Genomic DNA, 20,393 nt, shown 5'->3' on the forward strand with positions numbered 1-20,393 from the left:
TCTTGGGAAAGGATGAAAATGATGCTAAGGAATTTCCCAACTCATGGGTTAAATCTTTGGATGATCATACACAACTTTTAAGCGGGATTGAATTTTGTTTCTCGTAATCTTTTAGATTCCACCGCGGGTGGTACTTTTATGGAAATTACTTTGGGTGAAGCTACCAAATTGCTTGGTAATATCATGGCAAATTATTCACAATGGCATACCGAAAGAGCTCCTACTAGTAAAAAAAGTTAATTCGGTTGAAGAAATTTCTTATTTGAGTGATAAAGTTGATGCTCTTATGAAATTGGTTGCTAGTAAAAGTGCTTCTATTGATTTTAATGATATGCCTTTGTCTACCTTGATTGAGCAAAATAGTGATGCCATTGATGTGAATTTTATTTCTCGTAACAATTTCAACAACAATTCTTATAGAGGGAATTTTAATCCTAGGCCTTTTCCTAGTAATTCCTCTAATAATTATGGTAATTCCTATGGAAATCAATCCTACAATAATAATAATAGGAACACCTCTGATCTTGAGAATAATATTAAAGAATTTATCAACACACAAAAAGTTTTCAACACTTACATAGAAGAAAAGTTGAATAAGATTGATGATTTGTCTAGAAGTGTTGATAGAATTGCTCATGATGTGGAAAATCTCAAGATGAAATTTTGTGTGCCTAAAGTAGATGAATCAATTAAAGCTCTTTATGTTTCTATGAATGAAAGTAAGAAAAGAACTGCTATGCTTAGAGCTAAAATAAAATTTTTAGAGAAGGCTTTTTGTAGTGATTATTCTTGCAAAAGTGAGGAAGAACTTAAAATGATTGGTGTTTCTTCTATTGATTCCTTGTTTAGTAAAGTTAATATTGATGAAAAAGGGACTGGAGAAGAGTCAACTTTAGGTAGAAGGCGTCCCAATATTTTAGAGGGTCAAAATCTTGTTGAGAAAATTGATGAAAGTGGGTTTGGAGAGGTCAAAACTTTAACTAGTGATGTGCCAACTCTTTTGGATTACAAAGACTTTAATTATGATAGTTGTTCTTTGATTGATTGTATTTCTTTGTTGCAATCCATGATAAATTCACCCCTGCTTATGAACAAAATAAAGCTTTTACTAAACATATTGTTGATGCTATGATGAAAGCTTTGGAAGAAAAATTGGAATTGGAAGTTTCAATTCCTAGAAAATTGCATGATGAATGGGAATCTACTATCAAAGTCAAGATTAAAAATTATGAGTGTTTTGCTTTGTGTGACTCGGGTGCTAGTGTTTCTACAATTCCGAAATCTTTATGTGATGTGCTTGGTCTTACAAATCTTGAAGAATGTTATTTGAATTTGCACTTGGAAGATTCTACTATAAAAAGCCTATGGGAAGAATTAATGATTTTCTTATTCTTACAAATAGGAATTATGCGCCCATATATTTTATTGTTCTTTATATTTATTGCAATCCGTCTTGTCCAATTATTCTTGGTAGACCATTTTTACGCACTATCGGTGCCGTGATTGATATCAAAGAAGGCAATATTAAGTTCCAATTTCCTTTGAGGAAGGGTATGGAACACTTTCCTAGAACTAGAATTAAGCTACCTTATGAATCAATCATGAGGGCATCTTATGGATCTCGAACCAAAGATGACAAAACTTAGATCCTTGCTCTATGCCTAGCTAAGGGCGTAAAACTATAGCGCTTGTTGGGAGGCAATCCAATGAATAAATTTATTTTTGCTTTTTGCTTTCTGTTCTTGTGTTTACACAATTATGCTACTGTTATGATTGTGTTTTTTAGGTTTTAATTAGTGTTTGTTCCAAGTAAAGCCTTTATGATCTTCTTGGGTGATAGTTGTTTGATCTTGCTGAAAAAGACAGAAACTTTGTGCTCACGCAAATAATTTTCATAAATCACAGAAAATAGATTTTGCTATGATTCTTTTTGCAGAAGATTAATATACAAATTACCCTGGTCTTCCTAATTTGGTAGAATTTTTGGAGTTCCAGAAGTATTCGCAAAAGTCAGATTGCTACAGACTGTTCATTTTTGACAGATTCTGTTTTTTTTTGTGTTGTGTGCTCATTTTGATGGCTCTATGGTTTTCTTTGTTGAGTTTGCCATAGAAAAGTTGGAATACAGTAGATATAATACAAAAAAAAATAAGAATTGGTTTGATACATCACTTATAGTAGTGGTTTATTTTTCTTACACTAACGGATCTCACGAAGGTTTTGTTGAGTTTTGTGTGATTGAAGTTTTCAAGTTTTGGGTTATCTTACGATGGATGAAGGAAGGATGTAAGAGCCTAAGCTTGGGGATGCCCCGGCATCCCAAGCTATTATCCAAGAATGAGCAACCAACTAAGCTTGGGGATGCCCCCGAGTGGCATCCCCGCTTTCTTCCAACAACTATCGGTATTTTACTCGAGGCTATATTTTTATTCGTCACATGATATGTGTTTTGCTTGGAGCGTCTTGTATGATATGTGTCTTTGCTTATTTTATTTTGTGTTTTAAGTCATCAGTACTTTCTGGACACAACTATTTGAGAGAGCCAAAATTATATCATTACTTGTTAGAATTTCTCTTTATGCTTCACTTAAATCTTTTATGAGCTAGGACTTGCTCTAGTGCTTCACTTATATCTTTTTGAGCACGGTGTGCTTTGTTATTTCTGAAGAAATGCTCTCTTGATTCACTTAGATTTATTTGAGAGTTAGTAAAATTTTGAAGAAATTCTCTCTTGCTTCACTTAAATTATTTTGAGAGAAATAAAATTTGTTATGCTCATGATCTTCACTTATATTTTGTTTGAGCTTATGAAAAACAACACATGAAAATTAGTCCCAAAGTGATAGATATCCAAGAAGGATAAAGTAAAAGAAAATGTCACGAAGATCATTGGACCAAATAAACTTGATTCTTAGTAAGAGTTTTGAGATATGATGATGTGATATGTGAGTTATGTTGATGAGTAATTGTTCTCTAGTAGGAATATTGGACTAAGTTATGTTGATATGTGAGTTATGTTGACTTATATGATGATGTGATATGTGAGTTCGTTTCTTGGTTGGTCGCTTCCCAATCTTTTGCTAGCCTTCATTTTGCACTAAGTATGATCTCTACTTGTGCATCCAAAATCCTTTAAACCAGTTTTGCCACATGAATCCACTATATCTACCTATATGCAGTATTCTTTTGCCGCTCTAAGCATATTTGCATGTGCCATCTCTAATTTTCAAAATAAACTTCTCTTTTGTGTGTTCATTTCGCTCACGGAACGGTAACGGGTGGCTAATATTTTCCATGCTGGATGTGTTATTCTCACCATGAGTGTTTATTCACTTGTCATTGCACGAGAGTAAGGCGAAGGTCTTCGGGATGCCCAGTCCCGAAATGCAAAAATGAATTTACTTTATGTTGTGAAATAATAAATTCCTTAGAAAGTGTTGGTATGGAGGGCACCTGTGGATACTGCTAGCCATGGAAAGTGAAAGAATGGAGGAAAAAGGAATAAACTTTATTTTCTGTTTGGGAACCGCCTATGGCATCTCTAGCATGGAAAGTGTTGGGAACTCTAAGTCATTTTCATTGGTGGGATGGATACACCTCCCAAAAAAATTTATCTCTAATTTTTTGCTTTGAGCTCCGGCACCTCTACAAATCCCTACTTCCCTCTGTGAAGGGCCTTTCTTTTACTTTATGCAATTTTTATTTTGAAATTTGAGTCTCCATCTTCTCTCATAAAAAGCACCAACTAGGAGGCAATATGATCGTGCTTAAGTATTGGGTGTAGTTAATATTCGAGTGTGTTTCATGAATGAATCAATGTCTGAGCATGATGGGCTAGGGATAACTTATTTTAGCGTTGATATTTTGAAAGACATGGTTGCTTGTTGATATGCTTGAGCATCGAAATTATTATGTCAAAACTAGACTATTGCTTTGAATCACATAAAAGTCCAAATGTCCATGCTATAAATAAAAGAGTATGATATGACTTGATGAACATCACTCCACATCAAAAATTATGTTTTTATCACTTACCTACTCGAGGACGAGTAGGAGTTAAGCTTGGGGATGCTGATACGTCTCCAACGTATCTATAATTTTTGATTATTCCATGATGTTGTATTATCAATCTTGGATGTTTTATAATCATTTTATATCATTTTTCGGTACTAACCTATTGACATAGTGCCAAGTGCCAGTTGCTGTTTTTTTCCATGTTTTTTACATCACAGGAAATCAATATCAAACAGAGTCCAAATGCCATGAAACTTCAAGATGTTTTTTTATGGGCCAAAAGGAAGCAGATGGGCCCTGGTTGCACCTGCGGGGACTCCCAAGGAGGGGACAACCCACTCCTGGCGCGCCCTGGTGGGTTGTGCCCACCTCGGGTGCCCCTCGGACCGCCTCTTTGCTTTATAAATACCACAATATTCAAGAAACCCTAGAAGCATCGACAAAATATTCATCCTGCCGCCGCAGAGTCCAGAACCACCAGATCCAATCTAGACACCATCACAGAGGGGTTCACCAGTTCCATTGGTACCTCTCCGATGATGCATGAGTAGTTCCTTGTAGACCTTCAGGTCCATAGTTAGTAGCTAGATGGCTTTCTCTCTCTCTCTCTCTCTCTCTCTCTCTCTCTCTCTCGCTGAATTCTCAATACAATGGTCTCTTGGAGATCCATATGATGTAACTCTTTTGCGGTGTGTTTGTTGGGATCTGATGAACTTTGAGTTTATGATCAGTTATATCTTTTTATATCCATGAAAGTTATTTGAGTTTCTTTGATCTCTTATATGCACGATCTCTTATAGCCTCGTATTTCTTCTCCGATATTTGGGTTTTGTTTGGCCAACTTGATCTATTTATCTTGCAATGGGAAGAGGTGCCCGGTAGTGGGTTCATCTTATGGTGCTCGATCCCAGTGACAAAAAGGGAAATGACACGTATGTATCGTTGCTACTAAGGATAAAAAGACGATATCTATACCTACCGCCATATAGATAAACGGATCTTGTCTACATCATGTCATTGTTCTTATTACATTACTCCGTTTTTCCATGAACTTAATACACTAGATGCTTGCTGGATAGCGGTCGATGTGTGGAGTAATAGTTGTAGATGCAGGCAGGAGTCGGTCTACTAATCTTGGACGTGATACCTATGTAATGATCATTGTCTGGATATCGTCATAATTATTTGAAGTTCTATCAATTGCCCAATAGTAATTTGTTTACCCACCATTTGCTATTTTTCTTGAGAGAAGCCACTAGTGAAACCTACGGCCCCCGGGTCTTCTTTCTCATATATTTGCCTTGCGATCTACTTTTCCTTTGCATTTTTATTCAGATCTATTTAACCAAAAAATAAAAAATACCTTGCTGTGTTTTATCTTTATTTATTTTATTTGGCGTTCGATCTATCAATCTACTACAATTTACCTCATGCCGTTTGCCTATCTTGAGGCGGCGTACCCCGGAAGGGATTGACAACCCATTTAACACGTCAGGTTGCGAGGTGTTGTTGTTTGTGTGCAGGTGCTGTTTACGTTGTGTTGCTTGGTTCTCCTACTAGATCGATACCTTGGTTTCATAACTGAGGGAAATACCTACCGTCGCTGTGCTAGATCATCCCTCCCTCTCCGGGGAAATACCGATGTAGTTTCAGCTACCATCAGTTTCCTTATGTTAACACGCGTGTGATAAAAAACACCTTGCACCGCATACGGTATTCAGATTGTGTGTGTGCTCCACTTATTCTTCTCGTGCTGCAATGAATGCTTCCCGCGCTCCACATGGGTGAATTGTAAACTCCACGCCTCTTCCCTCATCGGTTTCCCGCCACCAGCTAATGGCCTGCTGCAGATAACCGAGGCGACAACACACTGTCACGACACTCTGCGCAGATCTAGTCCTCACCCATCTACCATTAGTTATTCCAAGCATGCCAGGCGACGACCAAAGCTTCGACGTTGACCCCTACCTGCGTTACATCTTCGGTGAGGAGAACAAGCCGGAGTAGGTCAGGGAGCATCGGCCGGTGGAGGCACCATGGCCCATCGGCAGCGATATCGGCGTGATAGTCCTTGGTCACACAATCAACATATCGCAGAGGTGTGATGAGCAGTTTTCCACTCACCATGCAAAAGATCCAGAGCTGCTTGGTGGCATGATAGACGACCCACCCGAAGAGCCACCGTCACCAGTGCTCTTGGAGAGCCTGATGCCCCCCAAGGAATGGGCATAGCACCTCTGTGATTCAGTCAAGACACAGGCAGACTGCGGCTTCATCATTGCCAGGCTCGAGCGCATCCTTGGTAGAGTTGATGTACCCGACGAAGTAGAACATCGCCAACGTGATATCTTGAGGATGCAGGTGATGGATGGAATTTGCTACCAGGCCAGAGACATGGAAATGGGGCGGTTCCGCGAAGATATCATGCGCACAATTGCATGCTGTCAAGCTCTTCTGGAAGAGGCCCGACAGTCCCAAGAGCCTCCCAGCGCCAGCAGCTCCGTAGGCGGAGGCGGGTCGTGATACTTGGAATGAACGGCCGCAAGGGTGCTATGCTGATCATGGAGTCCGAGAAGACCGTCGTTGGAAGGTCGTCAGCTCAGCCTTTTAGCCTATATTTTATTATAATTGTATGCATATGTAGGTCTCGAGTGTTTTGGGCCTTGCCGCATGTGGCATTTTAAATTATCCTGAATATGAAAGAAAATTATTAACCGTTGCCATGGTAAATTTTCCTCAACGGTGAGCAGAGCGCGCTCAGGGACGCCAGAGCGGAGCGCGCGGCGACCGCCTCAATGGCGAGCAAAACACGCGGACGAATGCGAGTAGAGCGCGCCGCGGCCGTCTCAACAGGAGGAGAGCGCGCCGCGGCCGCCTCAACGGCTACCAACCAGGTGGTCAACCTTCTGGCACCGTGTGGGAGGCGCGACAGCACATCCATAGGACACGATGGTGATATCTTGACCGTGTGTGATAGTGGGTAGACACATAGACATGCATCCGAGAATGCGGGCCCACGTTTCGAGCTTCCGATGCGTGGCATACAGTTGATCCAAAAGAACTGTTGGCGATGAGCCAGAACAACATAAACGGTTGTTGTAGGCCCAGAACCATCAATAAATTTTGACCTTGTTTCTCATCACATTGCAGATTACAACACAATAAGTAATTGCAAATCTGTTCACACGACTCAAACTAATATGTGTTCAGACTTAGCACCGGGCTATAAAAACTACCCACTCAAAAATTACTTCACAGTTCCTCTCCTCATCACCCACAAAATAGGTCTTTCCTGTCAAGTCGTTCCACCATGACCGGTAGGAGGGGTTTCGGGTGGACATATAACCAGGCAGCAAAGACCAAGGCTGCGGAAGCACTAGAGAGGTCCCGCTGTGAAGTGCCAGTCGCGGCGGAGATGTCCTGGCGCGCCGCGGAGCCCTCGAACGAGCTCTAACATGCATGCGAGGGCTCTCACAAGCGCACTCGCCGGGTCAGCGATCGTGACGAGCTGGCGTTGCTGAAGTCCTTGGCCGGCGACGACGACATTCTCGCTGGCCTCATTAAGTAGCAGGAGCTGATCGACGGCTTGATGAAGCTACTCGAGATTAGTGATGCCTTAGTTGACAAGGCGACCGGCCTCATCGAGCAACTCATGGGTGACAATGCGAAGCTCCTCAAGGCGCTCACCGATACGGAGGAGGAGGCCGCCGGCTGGAAGATGTTGCATGAGCAGAGGAATGCCTCGGGAATGACGCAGACGGCGGTCGTCAAGGAACTGATGGGTGACTTGAGGAAGCTCCAGATCGAGCGCGAGTAGGAGGTGGAGGGATCAGTAGCTGCTTTCAAGCAAAGTCGTGAGGAATTGAAGAAAGAGATGGAGGATGTCGTCGCCCGGCGATCCATCGGCGAGTAGAGACAGTAGCGACCCAAATCATTGTCTGCGATTTCCTTCTTCTCTTGCCCCCATGTCTTCTGGGCTTTGCCGCATGTGGCATATTATTATCTGCGCCATTGTAAATTTGTTGTTGTATTATCCATTGCCATTTTATTTGTTTTCGTATTATCCGTTGCCCTAGGGTCGGTCGAGGCTCTGATACCAACTTGTCACACCCAATATGCGATACTATCCTAAAGAGACTCGAAGGTCCCACCAAGGATAGAACCACATATTGGTACGCTTTTGCAAGGTGGATATCATTACATCAACATTACATAATAGATGGGGATACATACAAGGCATAAAAATGCCACAAGAATACTTCAATACATCATACATAAGTTCAACATCCGACTACGGATGAAACACAAACAGAAGCTCAAACAACATCCACCCTGCTAGCCCAGGTTGCCGACCAGGATCCTAACCCAAGATCGACGAAGAAGAAGAAGAACTCCAACACAAATAAACATCGCTCTCACGTCATGAGCATCGCATAACCTGTACCTGCAACTGTTGTTGTAGTAAACTGTGAGCCACGAGGACTCGGCAATCCCATTACCATGGGTATCAAGACTAGCAAAGCTTAATGGGTAAGGAAGGGGTAAAGTGGTGAGGTTGCAGCAGCGGCTAAGCAACGTATGGTGGCTAACTTACGAAACAAGAGCGAGAAGAGGAGCTTAACAAGCGGTCGTCAACTAGTAATGATCAAGAAGTGATCCTGAACTCCTACTTACGTCAAACATAACCCAAAAACCGTGTTCTCCTCTTGAACAACCCCGAAAAGAGACAATCACGGTTACGCACGCGGTTGGTGTATTTTAAAAGAGTTTACTTCAAGTCCTCTACAACCGGATATTAGCAAATTCCCATCTGCCACATAACCGCGGGCACGGCTCTCGAAAGTTTATACCCTGCAGGGGTGTCCCAACTTAGCCCATCACAAGCTCTCACGGTCAACGAAGGATATTCCTTCTCCCGGGAAGACCCGACCAGTCTCGGAATCCCGGTTACAAGACATTTCGACAATGGTAAAACAAGACCAGCAAAGCCGCCCGATGTGTCCACAATCCCGATAGGAGTCGCACGTATCTCATTCTCAGGACACACCGGATGAGACAAGCTACGAGTAAAACCAGCCCTCAAGTTTCCCCGAGGTGGCCCCGCAGGCTACTCGGTTCGGACCAACACTTAGAGAAGCACTGGCCCAGGGGGGTTAAAATAAAGATGACCCTCGGGTTGGCCGACCCAAGGGAAGGGTAAAAGGTTGTTAGGCAAATGTAAAACCAAGGTCAGGCCTTGCTGGAGGAGTTTTATTCAAAGCGAACTGTCAAGGGGTTCCCATAACACCCAACCGCGTAAGGAACGCAAAATCAAGGAACATAACACCAGTATGACGGAAACTAGGGCGGTAAGAGTGGAACAAAACACCAGGCATAAGGCCGAGCCTTCCATCCTTTACCATGTATTTAGATGCATTAATTAAATAAGAGATATTTTGACATCCCAACATAAACATGTTCCAACATGGAGCAATCTTCCTCTTCACCTGCAACTAGCAACGCTATAAGAGGGGCTGAGCAAAAGCGGTAACATAGCCAAACAACGGTTTGCTAGGAAGGGTGACAAAGGTTAGGGGCTATCATGGCAATTCGGGAGGCTTGATAAGCGAGTGGTAGGTAGCGCGGCATAGCGATAGCATCGAGGCAACTAGCATAGCAATGATAGTAATGAGATCCAAGGTGACGGTCATCTTGCCTGAAATCCCGCTAGGAAGAAGAACGAGTCCATGAAGAAGAAGAAGCCACGAAGACGAACCAAGTGTAGTCGAATGAATCCTCACGATCGCAACGAAATGAAAACTATCGAGAAGAAGCACATCCGGAAAGGAACAAACAACATGGTAAATGCACAACACATAAACAAGACATGATGCTAAACCAAGTATGATGCATGACAAGGCTACATGAAGCTACTCATGGCAAGAGATGATGCATACAAGAACAACACATCAAAGCAAGCTTAAATGAGGCCGGAAGCAACATGTAACAATTCCGGGAAGTCCTCTTATGAAAATTTCGAAATTGGTCCAGATCTGATTAGAACACAAAGTTCAAGTTGTTAAACATCAATTTAAAATGCATCAAGATGATCTACACGGTTTTCTAGTCAAGTTACATATAAAGTTCGTTTAATTCGGAGCTACAGCCTAGAAGATATGAGCATCGCAAGATAAGCATGGCATTGATGCAAAATGCAATCAAACATCAAGGAAACACATTAAAAACATGGATGCAACAAGGTATTATGAAACTACATGGAAAACTAAGCAAATTTCATATAGAGCACACTCAAAACGGAGCAACGGTTCAACACATACACAGGAAACAAGTTAAAGGACAAGCTGTCCAAAACAGCAACTAGGCACCTTGCAAGCATCAAAACAGTATGCTACAGCACCCCAACTAGACATGACAGAAACAACATCAGGTTGCAATGTTTAGAGCTATAAAACAACATGTTACAGCAAGCTAACATGGCGAACTTGAGCATGGCATGCTAGTACTAAAGACAAAGAACAAAACTCTTTTAATGAACTTATTCCAAAGATCAACAGAAAAGATGGAATCATCCAAGCAAGCATGGCAAGTGATATGACAGATTCAGACTTGGTGAAAATAACAGCACATGGCAGGAACAACGATAAGTAGACATGTTGGTGAGCATGTACGACTCACTACAGAGCATTTCATCGCTTGGGAAGTCAACCAATAGTAATATGGCCTAATTATGAAGCTAAGCATGGCAATATCAAGTTCATAGGGTGCATGGATCACTAGCAAGACACATGGCAAAACTGAACTTCATGTTAACAGGCTGACAGAAACATTATTTAGCATGTTTGGAGCATGATAACTACAAGCTACAGCAGGCCATAATTGCAACCAAGGGCATGGATGGATAGAGCATAACATGTAGAAGAAAACATACTTAGTGAAAATCTCCAGAGTATGCATGGATACGATGGTAGCATCAATTAAACATAGCAACATGATATAACAGATTCAGACTAACAAAACAGTAACAGCAAGTAGCCCATTTCACAAGCTTGTTGCACTCAACAAAAGGCACAAAAAAATAAATGGATTGCACCACCGTAAATATGGCATGAATATGCTCCTACATGCAGACATCATGCTCAAAGGATGCACACGCAAAATGCAACAAAAATGACAAAATAGCAAGTTATTTTAAACTACAGCAGACAACATCACATAGCAGACTTGCAACGACAATTTGGGCATCAAGATGGACTCTAACAGGCATGAGCCAATGGAATAAAATGAAGAGCATCTCATGATGAACATCTTGATATATCATACATGCAAAATGGAGCAACACACATGAAGTTATGGCATGGCAATGATGGCACCAGAATGTAAATATTTTGGGACACCAAAAATCTCACCCCGCGAAATCGGGACGGAGGGATCCGGGGACGGTGCGCGTTTGGTTCGGGGACTCGGGCTGGATCGGGACGACGCCGTCCAGGGGCAGGTCACCGACGGCGGCGGCGTCGATGCGGCCGATGTGGGAGATCCGGCGAGCTTCGGGAGGCGCTGAGGCGTGGAGGAGGCGGATCCGGTCCTCCCTCGACCGGATCTGGCCGGAGGCGACGAGCACGGGCGGCGAGGCGGGGTGCAGGAGCGGCAGCGCGGGGCGGCGAGCTCGGCGGCCGGCGAGCTGCGACGCGGGGCGGCGAGGGGCGCTGCGAGGCGCGAGGGCGGCGAGGCGCGGGCGGCGGGGCAGGCGTGGCGGTGGTGGTGCACGAGCGCGAGGGTGGTGGTGCCCAAGGGCGGCGGCGAGGCGAGGTGGGCGGATGCGCTCGCCGGCGGTGGGGCACGAGGCGGAGCACAGGGCAGGGCGGCGGCGGCGCGGGAGGCAGGATGGACGCGCTGGGGACGCGTGGCAGTGGGGGAGAGGTCGCGGGAGGCGGCGACGACGGCGCAGCGTGGCGCCAAGTGGCGGCGGGGGATCCGCCGGCGCGGAAAAAGAGGTGGAGGCGCTGATTTCGAGGAGGATGCGGCTGGAGGTTAGGGGAGAGGTATGTTTAGGCTAGGTTAGTCCAAAAATGGACTAGGGGAGGGGTATATATAGCTAGTTGCTAGGGTTAGAGGAGTTTGAGGAGGGTTTTGAGCCGTACGATCGCGATCGGGCGGCTCCGGACAGAGGGGGGACTAGGTGGGCTGTAGGTGGGCCGTGTAGAGGGGGTTGGGCTGAGAGGAGAGGGGGAAATGTAGTCTGGCAAGGTTTCCGGAGACCGGAAACGTCCGACGTTTGACCGACTAAAATGTCGCTATAGTTATCCGTTGGGGCTTCGAACGGACTCCGAATGCGACGAAATTTGGAAGGCGGTCTACCTACACTAAAATAAGACCGCTCGCCAAGTTTCATCCCATTCCGAGAACATTTTTATTCCACTTATAAAATAATATTTCGGAGGTGGCGGGGCGCATGCGAGTGTGAGAAAGGGCTCGGAACGGACAACGGAAGGAGCGGGAAGACCGGGACGGATGCAAGTTTTGAAAATATGAGGATGCAATGCATGTGATGACATGGCAAAATGCAACACGCAAGCAAATGACATGGCAACGCTGACGAATAAACGGAAGACACCCGGCGCATCGGATCCGGGGCGTTACAGTTTCCCTATCGAAACCACGAGGCTTCTTTGAGAGAAGCTTCCGTTTGTAAGAGGTTTGTAATAAAGCTTGGCCCAGATTGGACAATGTTTTTACCATGACATATATGTTCCATGACGTGACACCATGCCAACATTCATGACTTTTTGGTGATTTTTGGATTTATGGGGATTTAAAAACGGAGATTCCAAATGTTTGAGGACGAGCTAGGACGCCGGTACGGTTTTAATTCGTTCCCACTCCTGGCATGGGACCTAAACATGCACCCAAGGATACATGTATAGTTTTTCTAGCCATTTCGGTAAACTGGAGCATGTATTTGTCATTCAAATTTGAATTGTGGACATTAAACGGCTAGGAAACGCAATTAGTGTATAAAAAGGCCAAACGAACCCTGAATAAGTTTAAATTTCAACACGGATATCGTGACGTTCCATGTTGCCCATAGAAAAAAATAAAGGCAAAAAGAGGCAGTGAGTATCATTTCGCCCACAAGGGGACATGTTTCCCTATCGGAACCTGAAGGCTTCTTTGAGAGAAGCTCCGGTTTGTAAGAGTCTTGTAATAAAACTTGCGCCAAAATGGACAAAAAAAATCCTCGAGATATATGTGCCATGTCGTCACATGATGCCAAGTTTCACGATTTTCGGGTGAGTTTTTGATATACCGGGATTTAAAAACCGAGATTCTTCTCACAAAATGTTTTCAAATAGCACATGGTTCACTCACAAAAGCCGTGTGGCTACCAAACCGTGGCCGATGCCCTTTCCCCCCTGCCGCGCGTGCGATCTGAGTCATCTGTTCTGATTGGCCAGAACCCAAACCCCACGGATCTGAGTCTACACCGTTGGATGCTCCCAGATCGAACGTCAATCGTCAGTCCTTTCGACAGCACATGCAGTATATGGGTAAGCATTGTGCGCATGCGCCGTGCTAGCTCACGCTTCCTTCTCTACTAAGTTTTCTATATTAATGTTGTTATATATCCAAATAGGCTACTGTTTCCCGCAACTCCTCTCATCGGTTTCCCGCCTCTTCTCCCATCATTTTCCCGCTACCAGTGTCAGTGCTCATTGAAGGCTAGGCGGTGACACACCGGCCATGTAAATATCACACACAGTTTCTAAAAGCACAAATGTGTGTGATAGGAGGGAGTAGGTCCCATAGGGTGACCAGCGTGAAACGCCTTAAAGGCAAGGAGGCAATTCCTATCAGCAGGTGCGGCTTCCCATCTTCCCAAAGACTCTGATGACGCTCAACGGACATGGGTATAATATCTTAACCATGTGCGATGCAAGTGCAATGTAAATCACCACGACTGCGCAAGCGCGAGCAAAGGCGGAGGTCCTGGCTCAACTGTGTGCGATGCAAGTGCGATGTAAAATCACCACGACTACGCAAGCTCAAGCAAAGGGAGGAGGTGCTGGCTTAAGCGTGTGCGATGCAAGTGCGCTGTAAAATAACCAAGTGCGCAAGCTAAAGGCGGGTAGTTTATTTATAAATTAGGAAGAACCATGTGCGATAGACCAGCTAGCTAGAAATCTAAAAACAAAATACGCACCTTGAGCGTTGCAAAAATCGACGGTTCCGCCACTTTTCCTTATTATCATACACGCATGTTCTTATTGGACCGTGTGCGATCTTGGGTACTCCCGCCCGGCATCAATTCCTTTATCCAAATTTTACTAGCCGCCGTACTTCAACCATCTCCCACACTCCTCCAACACCGACCTTGTAGTAAAATTGTAGTAGCCGAGGCATTTGAACCGTCGCCCTCCCTCGTCCACCACCATCTCCACCCACCATTACTAAAAAAATTAGTAGCCGCGGTGTATCCTCAAACATCACCCCCTCTCCCCAGTCCCCCCACCGGCACCCTCCCCCCCCAAACCCTAGCTCGCCGCCACCGGTGGCGCCGCTGGCAACCCCTACTGGTCTGCCCATTCCTCCTAGCTTAGATAATAAAGTTCAGGTTACCCTACGATTCCCATACCGTCGCCCCACTCCCCTGAGTTTTTAGATGAGGCCTGCGGTGTCCCTCCCCGCCAGATCCACATCCCCTTCTCTAGAATATCGTAGCCTAAGCTCGACCAGCTATCCCGGGGAGCCCGACGAGCGTTCGGCCAAGAAGAGGTTTATCATGGCCTCTCCGGCGGACGTTGGAGAGGTGGCTGCCATTTGACCCGACCCGTCAATCCCGGAGCAACACGTCACCGCGGAAGCCGACGAAGACTTTGACTGGTTTCCATGCTGAAGGCTTCATGTCAGTGGGCTAGCGTATTATTGTATCTCAATAAAGCTGGCTATGACATCAAGCTCATCGACAGCGACGGCTTCATGCGGGCCATGTCACAGGTTAAGTGGTCCATCCCCATCCCCTCCGGTTCAACCGCCATCGACATCTTCGACGGCCCTGCCGTTGATCTCCTCCGCCAAGCGGTTAAGGATTTGCGATCCTTGTAAGCCATCGAGCCCATTTTGTCATTTCTGAAGGACACATTCTACGGCGGCGGCTTGGGATCCTCAATTGCCAAGTCTGATCTCCTCGACCACGACCACGAGGAGGGCACCCACAAAGGTTCTTCCAAGGTGAAACTTCCTATCTGTGACATCAGAGAGCGCACGATGGGTCTGTGCTCTTCCAACTGGAAGGATCCTGTCCATGACATGTGAGGCAACATCCTATCAGCAAATCTTACCTTTTCTAGCTTTCCAACCCATACCATTTGTTGTAGTAGCATTTGCCGTGCGGTGCTTTAAATGTGTCGTGGTTAATTATTTCAGATGTGCAAAAATGTGTTGTTCAATAGGGCTATGTGATGTTTAAGTATGAATTGTTCAATTTAGTTTCACGAATGTCTATATTTGGTTGTTTATAGTGAGTAGATGCCTTTGTTTATCTGTATTTGGTTGTTAGGTTGGTTGTAGTGAGCATTTTGCCAGTTATCGAGCAGATGCCTTGTTTATATGTATTTTGTTCTTAGGTTGGTTGCAGTGAGCAATTGTCCAGTTATCAAGTAGATGCCTTGTTTATCTGTATTTTGTTGTTAGGTTGGTTGAAGTGAGCATTTGTCTAGTTTTCAAGCAGATGATGCCTTGCTTATCTATATTTGCTTGTTAGGTTGGTTGCAGTGAGCATTTTTCCGTTTTCAAGCATATGCCTGTTTATCTGTGTTTGCTTGTTAGGTTGGTTGCAGTGAGCATTTTTCCTGTTTTCAAGCATACGCCCTGTTTATCTGTGTTTGCTTGTTAGGTCGGTTGAAGTGAGACTCTGTCCAGTTTTCAATGGATATATTTGATTGTTATATTGATCAGTTATTCCTTGTTTATTTCAGTCATTCACAATGTGATGTTCATATGTGCAAGTCAGAACTGTGCCGCTCGACTGCATCAGTACCAGTTTGAATAGCTATATTTGGTTCCAGCTATGCCTGGTGTAGTTAACACATGCCCTTTATTTCAGTTTTACACATTTATCCAGTGTGATGTTTAAGCATTACCTGCGTTCTATTCAGTTTCAACAATACTAGTTTGAATTGCAATATTTGATGGCTATTAAGCCTGTTGTCGGTAACATTGCCTTCTATTTTATATCTGGTTTAACAGCATGCTGAAACCAACACATTCAAGCTATCATTTGGAGATGATGTTGTTTACCTTTTCTATATTGTTTGATGTTAAGGTTGCTGTACTTATCATGCCTTTCCACTACTTATGCAGGACAACAATAGGAGTGGCCACTATTTTCCGCCGAGGTTAGTTTCATCCCTCGGCTTGTACTCCCCCCGTCGTGCCATAATGTAGTGCATGTAGATCCAGGCCTGGACACTTGTTAGCTTCTAATATTGACTTGTTGCTTGTAGGTACATATGCCCTTGGCAAGGATCCATGCATTGACCCTTTTTGCGTATGGGGCAATGAGATATTCATGAACAAGCATCAAGTGAGGAAACTGATAAGGATTATTAGCAGAAAGATACGAATGGTGGCAAGCAAATTATTTGTTTATGCTCTATCCAACACAATAGTGAGCTGTAAAATGGTAACTACAAACTCTGCAACCTTCTCTTTTTACTGCCCATAATGAGTTGTTAGAGAACAATGTCTAAATCTTTTTTGTTCTCAATGGTTCCCAAAGCAGTTCACTCAAGATTACCTTGCAAAGTACATGATTGGTGGACACGCAATGAAGGTTGAAGTATTTCATCCAGACTACAATGAGCATCGAGAAGTCCTAATGAAGACAGTGAAGGATGGACGGGCAGCCATCGCAAGGGGTTGTCCTAGAGTCATGCGCGCATTACGCATGGAGGAGGGCACAATATGGGCATTCCGCTTCACCTTCTCTAGCAACCAGAATGTGTGTCGCCTCTCTCTTTACAGTCTTTAGTACAACTGTGGTTCATCATTCTTTACTTGGTGCTTTTGTAGTTCTTCAGTATATGTACTTGTGCATCAAATTATGCATTCGTGGTTGGACCTATATTTGCAATAAACATGGTTGGATATGAAATAAGTCATTGCCTACTTTCAAATTCAAAACATGTGATTTTTAAATTAGGGATTAATTAGGGATTACACTGCACACGGTTTGCGAAAGCGAAATGTCTGTGATAGACGTGGAGATCAGGCACGTTTCTAGGATCCACTACGTGTGTGATCAATCTCTACTACACACACGATCGGCCAAGGAAAAACATGTGCAATTAAAACATTGCACATAGTTCTTTCTTATTAAATGTTTGCGATAGTCACCTTATCACACACACTTTGCAATTATGGACTGTTTGTGATGTTGTGCGCATCGTAAACGTTTGGTCATAGAAGAACGCGTGCGATGGGTCGATCATCTGACGCGGGTACGAGGGATGAATCATGTGGGATGTATTCAAGCTTCGCATACAGTTTTATAGCGACAACTGTGTGCACTCTTACATCGAATCACACATAGTCAAGGAAAAGTAAATGTGTGTGATTGTCTACTTCTAATCGTGAACTATTTGTGATGTGTCGCGCATCGTAAACTTAGCACCACAGAATACCGACTGCGATGGCAATGCGAGCACAAACAACTAGGGAGTACTATATATGCATTGAGGCTCCCTATCCCCGACGATTTCTGGGACGTGTGGGAAGGACCCCCTTATCGCAGTCATTCACTTGGCGATGGTTCCAAACGCCATCGCGGAAAGGGGTTAAAACCGTTTGTATAACACCTCGTTGTACCAGTGGCAGCTTCTTCTTCATTAGTTGCAATAAAATTGAGCAACATCATGGTTGACCGTGAATCTCGCCGGATGTTCAACTATAATTTGGATATCATTTTGTGCAGTTCGACTAAGATCAAGCGTGAAATGTATATCTCTGTTTGCACAAAAAGGTGGAAAGGAGGGTGAGTAACAAGTGATGAAACATACATAAAATGAAAAGAAGCATGTTCTTTATCTAAATGGTGATCCTATAAGGACAATAGTAATTTGTAAAGGAGAAACATTGCTAGATATTAGTCTGGGCATTAGGATTAACTATGACAACCGTTAAATACGACATTACTTTAATGGTGCCATTGCTTCATTTTACCAGCAACATTACATTAACAACTGCGAAAGAGTTGGAATTTTGGGCATGGGAGAGAAGGCAGATGATAACCCACAAGTATAGGGATTAGTTGTAGCCTCTTTCGATAAGTAAGAGTGACGAACCCAACGAGGAGCTAAAGGTAGAACAAATATTCCCTCAAGTTCTATCGACCACTGATACAACTCTACGCACGCTTAACATTCTCTTTACCTAGAACAAGTATGAAACTAGAAGTACTTTGTAGGTGTTGTAGGATAGGCTTGCAAGATAATAAAGATCACGTAAATAAAAAGTAGGGGCTGTTTAGATAAAGAAACAATTAAGTTAGTTTAACGAGTGTGCAAAAGTGGTGGAAGGATTTGTGAAATTGTCCCTAAGCAATTAACTACGTTACTAGACCGATAGCAAGTTTTATGTGGGAGAGGCCTCTGCTAGCATGTCATCCCTTACTTTGAATTCTATGCACTTATGATTGGAACTATTAGCGAGCATCCGCAACTACTAACGTTCATTAAGGTAAAACCGAACCATAACATTAAGATATATTGGTCCCCCTTCAGTCCCGTATGCATCAATTTCTATGCTAGGCTGAAGCTGCTGTCACCCTTGCCCTCCAATACATAGTCCTATCAACATACAACTAGCCCTATGGTGTGATCCACACGCGTGCTCATATGATGGGCACCAAAGTACAACAACATAAACCCAAGCAACTTAAACCACCATAGCAATTCACCAATCACCAATAGGACAACAAAAATCCACTCAGACATCATAGGATGGCAACACATCTTTGGAGAATAATACGAAGCATAAAGCACCATGGTCAAGTAGAGCGTACATCGGGTTGCTGGAGAGTGGACCGCTATAGATAGATGGGTGAAGGTGATGGAGGTGTTGGTGAAGATGACGGAGTTGTTGGAGTAGATCTCCGTCACACGATGATTGCCCCGGCGGCGTTCTGGTGCCACCGGGAGAGAGGGGGAGAGAGCCCCCCTCTTTCTTCTTCTTCCTTGATCCCCCCCCCTAGATGGGAGGAGGGTTTCCCCACTGGTCCTTGGCCTCCATGGCAGGCGAGGGGCGGGAACCCCTCTGAGATTGGATCCCTCTCTCTGTTTCTTTCTCTTTCTTCATTCCCAAATTCTGGCCTTTCACAGTTTCTTAAATTCCCGGAGATCCGTAACTCCGATTGGGCTAAAAATTTAACACGATTTTTATCCGGATATTAGCTTTCTTGCGGCCCGAGAAGGGCACCAACCGCCTTACGAGGTGGCCACAAGCCCCCGGGCCGTGCCCTGGGTAAGGGGGAGAGCCTCAAGGGCTTGTGGGCCCCTCGGGCATCGTCTCACGTTGATTCCAATTCCCAAAAATCAAATATATCCCAAAAAAATCTCCGTTTGGTATGGAATATGTGATATTTGGGGCTTCGTTTGGACTTCGTTTGGTATGGAAGTTGCCAAATGTAGATGAAAGTTGTAGAATATTGGCATGAAACAACAAAAAATTATAGATACGACGGAGACGTATCAGCATCCCCAAGCTTAATTCCTGCTCGTCCCCGAGTAGGTAAATGATAAAAAAATAATTTTTGATGTGGAGTGCTACCTAGCAGAATCTTGATCATATAATCTAATCATGGCATGAATATTAAGACACGTGTGATTCAAAGCAATAGTCTATAAATTGACATAAAGACAATAATACTTCAAGCATATAAATGAAGCAATCACGTCTTCTCAAAATATCATGGCTAAAAGAAAGTTATCCCTAAAAAATCATATAGTCTGGCTATGCTCCATCTTCACCACACAATGTATTTCATCATGCACAACCCCAATGACAAGCCAAGCAATTGTTTCATACTTTTAATGTTCTCAAGCTTTTTCAACTTTCATGGTCTATAGGTGGAATATAATATGATGGTGGAGGTTGTGTGGAGAAGACAAAAAAGGAGAAAGTCTCACGTCAACACGGCTAATTAATGGGCTATGGAGATGCCCATCAATTGATGTCAATGCAAGGAGTATGGATTGCCATGCAATGGATGCACTAAGAGCTATAAGTGTATGAAAGCTAAAACTTAAAACTAAGTGGGTGTGGATCGAACTTGCTTGCTCATGAAGACCTCGGGCATTTGAGGAACCCCATCATCGGAATAT

The sequence above is a fragment of the Triticum aestivum genome, chromosome 2D (assembly GCF_018294505.1).
Source record: "Triticum aestivum cultivar Chinese Spring chromosome 2D, IWGSC CS RefSeq v2.1, whole genome shotgun sequence".
Classification (NCBI taxonomy): domain Eukaryota; kingdom Viridiplantae; phylum Streptophyta; class Magnoliopsida; order Poales; family Poaceae; genus Triticum; species Triticum aestivum.